The sequence below is a fragment of the Dipodomys spectabilis genome, unplaced genomic scaffold (genome assembly GCF_019054845.1).
Source record: "Dipodomys spectabilis isolate Male_0828 unplaced genomic scaffold, ASM1905484v1 ptg000145l, whole genome shotgun sequence".
NCBI lineage: Eukaryota > Metazoa > Chordata > Mammalia > Rodentia > Heteromyidae > Dipodomys > Dipodomys spectabilis.
Genome location: NW_024870822.1, coordinates 18,170,707 through 18,178,613, shown reverse-complemented (window position 1 = coordinate 18,178,613; position 7,907 = coordinate 18,170,707). Strand labels below are relative to the sequence as shown.

Below are 7,907 nucleotides of genomic sequence, written 5' to 3'. Positions count from 1 at the left end.
CATCTTTTCTCTGAGCACAGGCACATAGCACTTTTCAAGTCCAGGTAACCAGAAGATGTAAGAAGTTATCAGGGTAAATTATTCATGTGTATATAGAGTAGAATCTTTAAGGTAACCCATTTCTACAATTGATACCTACTCTCAAAAACATAAGAAATTTATTCTCTAGGTTTATTGTAATGGAGCTTGCATTGTGTTCTTTCACTGGAAATCACAGCAAATAGGCTTTTTCATCAGTTGGCATTTTTCTATATTCCTCCCCCAAAAAATGCTGATTAAAAGCTAACAATACTTATAAAACAGTTACCAAAAGGCAAAATGTCTAATGAAAATGCATGCACAAAACAATTTATTTATAAGCTGCTACACTACATAATGAGAAAATAGCAAATAAACAATACTTACAATTACACACAAAAATCAGCCCCAGCACCCAGAAATCACTGATAAACTGCCTTTGAATTCATGAAAGTGACCTGAAAATTCAGATACAAAATAAAATGAGAAAGGTTAAGTCAATTGCATTTATGTTTTATTAAGAAAATATACATTCTTAATGGAATTCTATGCCTACATCAGAAAGAATGACATTGCCCCATTTGTTAGGAAATGGAAAAACTTGGAAAAAATTATATTAAGTGAAGTAAGCCAGGCCCAAAGAAACGTAGGTCCCATGGTTTCCCTTATTTGTAATATCTAGTATATGTATGAGTCAAGCGGAAAAGGTCAGATAATGTGATGTCAGGAAAATGAACCCTTAGATGTGTATTTTAATGTTTTTTTTCTTTCATGCATGTGTTTCTAACACATTTATAAGATTATCTCTTTGTTGCTTTGTATGTCCCTCCTCCACAGTATAACCCCTGCTTTCACTATATTTGATGTCAGTATAACTTGTGGAGGAGATGGGGAAAAACCAGTTGTTTAAGGATACAGGTGGACCTGTTGCAACAATGAGAAGTACAAGTTGTCATGTCCAAAACGAGCTTTACAACATTGGTGCGGGGGGGGGGGGGGGGGGGGGGGAAGGCTGGGAAGAAGGGGGGGAGAAGGATTGGGATTAGGGGGGGAGGGGGGAGGCTGGGAAGGGATGTGAAGGATAAACAAAGGAGGAGGCTGCAATGCTTGGTAAGAAATGTACGCATTATCCTGCCCATGTAACTGTAACTCCTCTGTACAGTATGTTCACAAATAAAATTAAATTAAAAAAAAAAAAAAGAAAATATACATTCTTTTGTATTTATCTGATTTGGGGAGAGGAAGGGGAAGCACAGAAATGGTGGGACAAAGGGCAAACTAAATCAGAAGTGATACTCACTAAACACTATGTTGAAAATGAACTATACAACTTGTGGGGGGAAAGGTAGGGAGGGAAAAATAAAACTGGGAGGTGACACTATTCAAAAAGAAATGTACTCAATACCTGACTTATGTAACTGTAACCCCTCTGTACATCACCTTTACAATAAATAAACAATAATAAAAATATACATTCTGGCTACAAAATATACTATTTTTAATCAACTCATGGTTCATCCGTTTTAGCAAATATTGTTAAGACTATGATGCCAAATAAAACTACTATCTTATTATTCTACATCTAAGAATCTAACATTTCCATCTATTTTGGCTTTTTTTAATAAAGTAAGGCTTAAAAATATAGGCAAAAACAAAAGGGAGACTTTTTGATAAAGGGAGTAAGGCAAATTACATTTGTGAAAATTGTTTAACTTCTTGCTGCATGTTAAAATAAAATAGCTCCATAAATGTGCTCAACAAGAATTCCTTACACGTAGAATTCTTGAGAAATGAGGCAGTTGTTGTCCTAAAGTGTGGTACCCATTATATGCTAAGCCTGTGTACAATGTATCCTGTATAAGCCTCAATTCAATCCAAAATTCTTTCACTTACACATACTTTGGTTTGGGCTAAAGAGGTGACAGATGCAACTCAAACACACAGAGCAAGCCTTATAAATATGTAACTTACACAATGAACCACTTTGTATCTCTAAGCATCTATGGTTTCCTCTCCCCAGAACCACTACCATCAGAAGGCAGTTTGGTATTTTATTTTTATTGTTTGGTCTAAATACAGAACACTTAGTTCCATAAAAACAAAGAAACTTTTGTTGCAGAGACTGTATTCTTTCAAGAATGCAAAGATGGCTATGCATAGTGTTCAAATGAAAGAATGAAGATTGAGTTTCCAATTTAGGTCAAAGTTGCCTGGTGGCCTGGTTTGATTCATTCTGCATTTTTAAAACACAGCTAGTCAACTACTACATTCTGAAAAATTGCTCTTGATCAATATCATTAGTAGAAACTACTATGCTCAACTTTTCCATTAGAGAAAATAATAGCCTTAATTGATTAGATATTTGCATTTGAAATCAATCTAGGATGGATGGTAAATATCTATTTCAGCCGTTTTCCAGGCCCTAAAATATGTTTTTGCCTATTTCTACTTTCTAATTTTGATTGATAGATAATTAAGTCCCAACTAGCTTTAAGAATCCTGGCTATTATACCCATTAGGCTTCTTTACTTTCCTTCTTTTTGTGGGGAATGATCCTCAGACCTTCCTCACACCAGGTTCACCAGTTTTCAACTTCTACAAGGCCCACTTCCACAGATGCAAGAAGTGTAGAACAGTTTGACTAGGGGAAGACAGTGCAATAATTTTTGTTATTATGTCCTTTTTACCCATGGCTTTCTAGTGTTTCTAGGATCCAAGATGATAATTTTATCTGGGATGTCACACAACTCTACCTGCACACACTATGTGAACTATCCAAATGCTGCAGGATACTAGTTCTGAAAAGAAAGGTCTTTTCACATTATATCCTCTCCTAAATTATAACTTATTTGTGAAGATGCTCATGAAATAAAACTGTAAAAAAAAATGCTGTATATCTAAAAGAATTTTAGGACGTATGCACGTTTTCCCCCCAGTCATGGGGCCTGAACTCTGGTCCTAGGCGCTGTCCCTCAGCCCTTCAGCTCAAGGCTAGCATTTTACCACTAGAGCCGCAGCGCCACTTCCGGCTTTTTCTGCTTATGTGATGCTGAGGAATCCAATTCAGGGCCAGGGCCTCAGCACTCTACCACTGAGCCAACTTCCCAGCTCCCTATGCACTTTTTCAAAAAAAAAAAGAAAAAATCGGACCTCATTTTGCTGATAAATATTTTTTAAACAATTAATTGGAATTGTGCAAGATACATGTACATCCCATTCTTTCACTGTCCTGTAAACTATAAGGGAGGAGGAAAAAGGAAACTGTAACCAGAAAATATTCAGGCTAACCTAGATCTAATTCTTTCTAATTCAACCCTTAAGTTTTAATTCAATTCTTAATGTGTTAAGAAGTCTAACATTGGAAATACTTCAAATCTTGAAATAAGTTAGATTCCAGAAATTTAAGGCAAATAATATTCTAATATATACTAACACAAAGTCAATAAATCTTACTTGTCAAGATCCTGCCACATAAGGTAAAAACAACTTTGAATCTCACTATTAATGGATTTGAACTGTTGGTAAAGTCAAGAGCAAACAACTAAAAGAAAATACATTCTGGGGCTATAGAGTTCATCACTCAAAAGAAAAAAACGAGTACATATTTCCTCTTTCAGAGATGTCAAGAATAAAGAAGAAACATGAAGAATTAATATATCCACATCTCATACATTTAAATCGATAATCCAACCTGAGCAACAGATTTTTACATCTAACTGGTGGGAATGTGCTCCATGCCTTAATTGAAAAATATTCTATGCATCCTTAATTTACTAAACAAAAAAAAAATACTTCTAAACTTCAATATAAAAATACACAGGCAAATGGAAAGAGGAAAGGTGGGCAAATACATTCACAAAAGTGAATGTACAAAAGTGAAAATGGAACCAGGTAACTTCAAAGGATAGATGGCGTTGAATAAACGCGGGTGGGAAAATAACAGAAGAGGTGGCATTGATTAAGATTCATTTACACGTAAACTGACATGTTAAATTGAAAGCCCTTTGTGCTACTACTTCTAAATGGCAATTCCCGTATGCAACTTCTTAAAGATAATTTTTAAAAATCAAAAAATAACTAAATGAATAGACACATAGAAAAAAAATTAAAGAAAGATGTTCAGTGAAGACAAACAATGATAACATAAAATATTAATCTCCTGGCTAATTAATAAAATTAAGTAAAACATTTTTCTTCAGTATCAGCAAAATATTTTTAATTTGGTTTTTAAAATGGTATTGGTGAGCCTGGTGCCGGTGGCTCACACCTGGAATCCTAGCTACTCAGGTGGCTGAGATCTGAGGATCATGGTTCAAAACCAGCCCAGGCAGGAAAGTCTGTGAGACTCTAATCTACAATAAACCACTCAGAAAACTGGAAGTAGTGCTGTGGCTCAAGTGGTAGAGCACTTAGCCTTGAGCTGAAGAGCTCAGGGACAGCACCCAAGCCCAGAGTTCAAACCTCATGACCAATCAAAAAAAAAAAAAAAATGGTATTGGTGATAAAGGAGGAAGATCAGAATTTCTCTAGATCATTGGATGGATTTTAAATTGAGGCTAATTTTCTTAACAATTACTTATCAGCAAATTTTCTTAACAGCAACTATTAACAACTTTTAGTGTTTATATGCTTTGAATCTACAGTGCTACTTCCAAAATGTATCCTAAGAAACCAATCACAAAAGTAAAACATGTCACATGTAATTTTTGTGTTTATTACAGTATTTTTTATAATAGTCAAAAACTTCAAAATAATTTACTGATTGAATAAGTAAGTTTTGATACATACTATACTGCTCTGTAACAATTTAAACAGAATAGAAACTATATTTATTGAAATAATAAGATGGTCACAATTCAATTTTGAATAAAAATTTAGCACGTACACTAAGAAGCAACTTAGAGAAAATCATCTATATGTGAAATCAATCATGTATATGCTTATGTAAATATGCAAGTTTTACAAAGTAAAGCTTAATTTCACAAAAAAAATGGTAAAATTAGACAGTGTGCCCAGTTGTTTTTTTCTTTTCTTAGCCTTATTGGTAATTTTAGACATAATATATCTGGATGAATCATAAAACAATGAAGCTATGTTTAAAGTCCAATATATCACTTACACATTCAATAGAAATCATTGTTATCAGCCTGGGAACAAAAACCAAACGTGAATATTCGTTTTTTTTAATAGTTTTTTGAAAAAATCCTCAGACTTACAGGGTAACTTCAAACCAGTATCTTGATATCAAATGAAAAAATCATTTTCACAAAAGTGTGTGTCTCACTCTGCCAAAAATAGCAATAGATCAAAGGTAAACAGCAAATAAAAACATTCCTCCCTCATATAATTAGACTTTTAAAAGCTTTCAAGCTAATATTTTTAATCCTCATAAAGCTTTCTCTAGGCCACACCCATTTCTTTTCTTAACCCCTTCACTCACCCTTCCTCCCCCCTCCGACTATTTTAGAAGATTCTAACATCACATAGCAATTGGATTAAATGGACTTCCATCCATGAAAGCCAATGATACTAAAATAATACTTAAACTACAGAACTACTTCTAAAATGTATCCTAGGAAACTAATCACAAAAATAATAAAACATATATCACATAATGCTTGTGTTTATTTCAGCATTTAAATAATGGCAAAAATTAGAAAATAAGTCACTAATTGAAAAAGTTTATGTACATACATACAATACTACTCTGTAACGATTTAAACTTAGAATATAAACTATACTGAATGAAATAATAAAATGGTCATAATTCAATTTTGTATGGGTCCATACTGAGGCTTTACTTGCTCAGCTGGCATTTTACCACTTAAGCCATGCCTTCAACCCCACTTTTTTTTTTTATTGTTATAGAGGTTGATGTACAGAAGGGTTACAGTTTCATATGAGTTAATAAGTACGTTTCTTTTTGGACAGTATCTCCCCTTCCCACAGTCTCCCAGTTTTTCCCTCAATTCCCCGCCCATGTGTTGTATTAGTTCATTTTCGTCATAGTGTCTAGTGAGTACCTAGTACCATTGCTGCATTTCAAACCCAGGTTTTTACTAATTCTTTTGGAGATGGAGTCTCTCCAGCTTTTCTGCCAGGTCTGACTTTAAATCTCAATTGTGTGTGAGATTCCAGCATCTGGCAAAGAAATTAGTTTTTGACCTTACTTTTAAACATGCAACACTTTATTTTAACATAAAAGTGGACAAATTTTTGTTGCAGATGTCTGTGGAAGCACGTAATAGTTTAACTTTAATTTATTGACTCAATTATTAAATTTTATGCATAGTGATCCACTGAGTTTAAACAACTGCCTCTAAAACATTTTTTCAAGTAACTTTTGAAAAAATATTAATGTTTCATTATATGTATATGTGTGTGTGTCAAAATAAAAATTGAAACACATTAAAAATATTGTTTGTAAATTCAAATGTGTTTTCTTATAAAGTTCATGTCACATAAAATTATTACTACTCATCTTCACAAAAAAGTAAATAAATATGAAAAATTACTGTTATTACTTTTTTCTTTCAATATTTATTATTAGAAATGTATAGCTTTACTAAGATAAACTCATGTTTCTTAAATTTCATAATGCTCACTATTTTCCTTATCATTTAAAATAATGCAGAATTTAAATTATATATAAATAAAACAAGATATTTTACTTTCAAAAGAATTGATACCAAGCTAATATGCAATTTTTAATGTAATTGCTAATAGCTGAGAATATCACAGTAGTAGATAGAAAATAAGGGTTTGATTTTTAGTAGTTATATTTCTAAAGCAAAATTTAAAAATATTTATAAGGCATCAAGAAACATAACTTATATCTTAACCAGTCCAACACTCTTCTGAATGAAGAGTTTACCTCTACAAAGTAGCAGTATTTCCTATTATTAAAAATCCCAGAAAGGGTGAACCAGTAAAACAGTAATACTCACTAGATACTCACTATGTAGGAAATAAATTTTACAACTTGGGAAGAAGGGTGTTGGGGGAAGGAAAGCAGGAGAAAATGAAGGAGGGGCTAACACTAACAGAAAAGAAATGTAATCATTACCTTATTTATGTAACTGTAACCCCTATGTCCATCACCTTTCAATAAAATTAAATTAAAAGAAAAATCTCCAAAGAGGGTTATTATTAAAGCCTATTCATGTATTCTCTCTCAATCTATTCTTCAGCATTGAAGTCCACAATTGAAAAAAGACATTAACAAAGTATTCAAAGGAAATTGGATAAGAAGTAAAGTTGGGGACCATGTTGCATTAGAATGATTGTATGTTCCAAAAATTACAAGAACAAGAATGAATTTTAGAGATTCAGCTAATTCTGTCATCTGAAACTTCCACCTCAAGACTCCTTCATACTGTTTGAAAATTTATTAAGAAGACAACCTCTTCAACAAATGATGCTGCAAAAACTGGATATCCACATGCAGAAAACTGAAACTAGATCCTTATATATCATCTTGCAGCAGCCTCAATTGAAAATAGATCAAAGACCACAATGTAAGACCTGAAACTATTAAAGGAAGGAGTAGGGGAAACATTGGAACTCCTTTTCACCGGTAGAAACTTTGTGTGTAAAGATACAGAAGCATAACGAAGTATTTGAAAGGCTCGAAAAATGGTATTGCATCAAATTTGCATGCTTAAAACTCAGGTCAAGAATAACTTAAAAGTTTCTGCATGGCAAAGGACACAGACAGTAAGCTAAAAAGAGAGCCTACAGAAAGAGGGAAGATTTTGGCAAGCTGTACATTAAACAAGGGCCTAACATCCAGAATATATAGAGCTTAAAACATTAAACCTTCAATGAACCAACAATCCAATTATTAATGTCTTAAAGAAAGACTTCTCAGAAGAAGGAAAAATGGCCAA

At 33.1% G+C, this 7,907-nt stretch overlaps 1 long non-coding RNA gene across 1 annotated transcript in view; it reads right to left on the bottom strand.

The window, feature by feature from the left end:
- Positions 1-405: 405 nt before the first annotated feature.
- LOC122117760 overlaps positions 406-7,907 on the bottom strand; it is a 94,905-nt gene continuing 87,403 nt past the window's right edge. The window contains exon 3 of the long non-coding RNA XR_006149230.1: positions 406-476. This is a non-coding gene — a long non-coding RNA (uncharacterized LOC122117760). The remainder of the gene's footprint in view (positions 477-7,907) is intronic.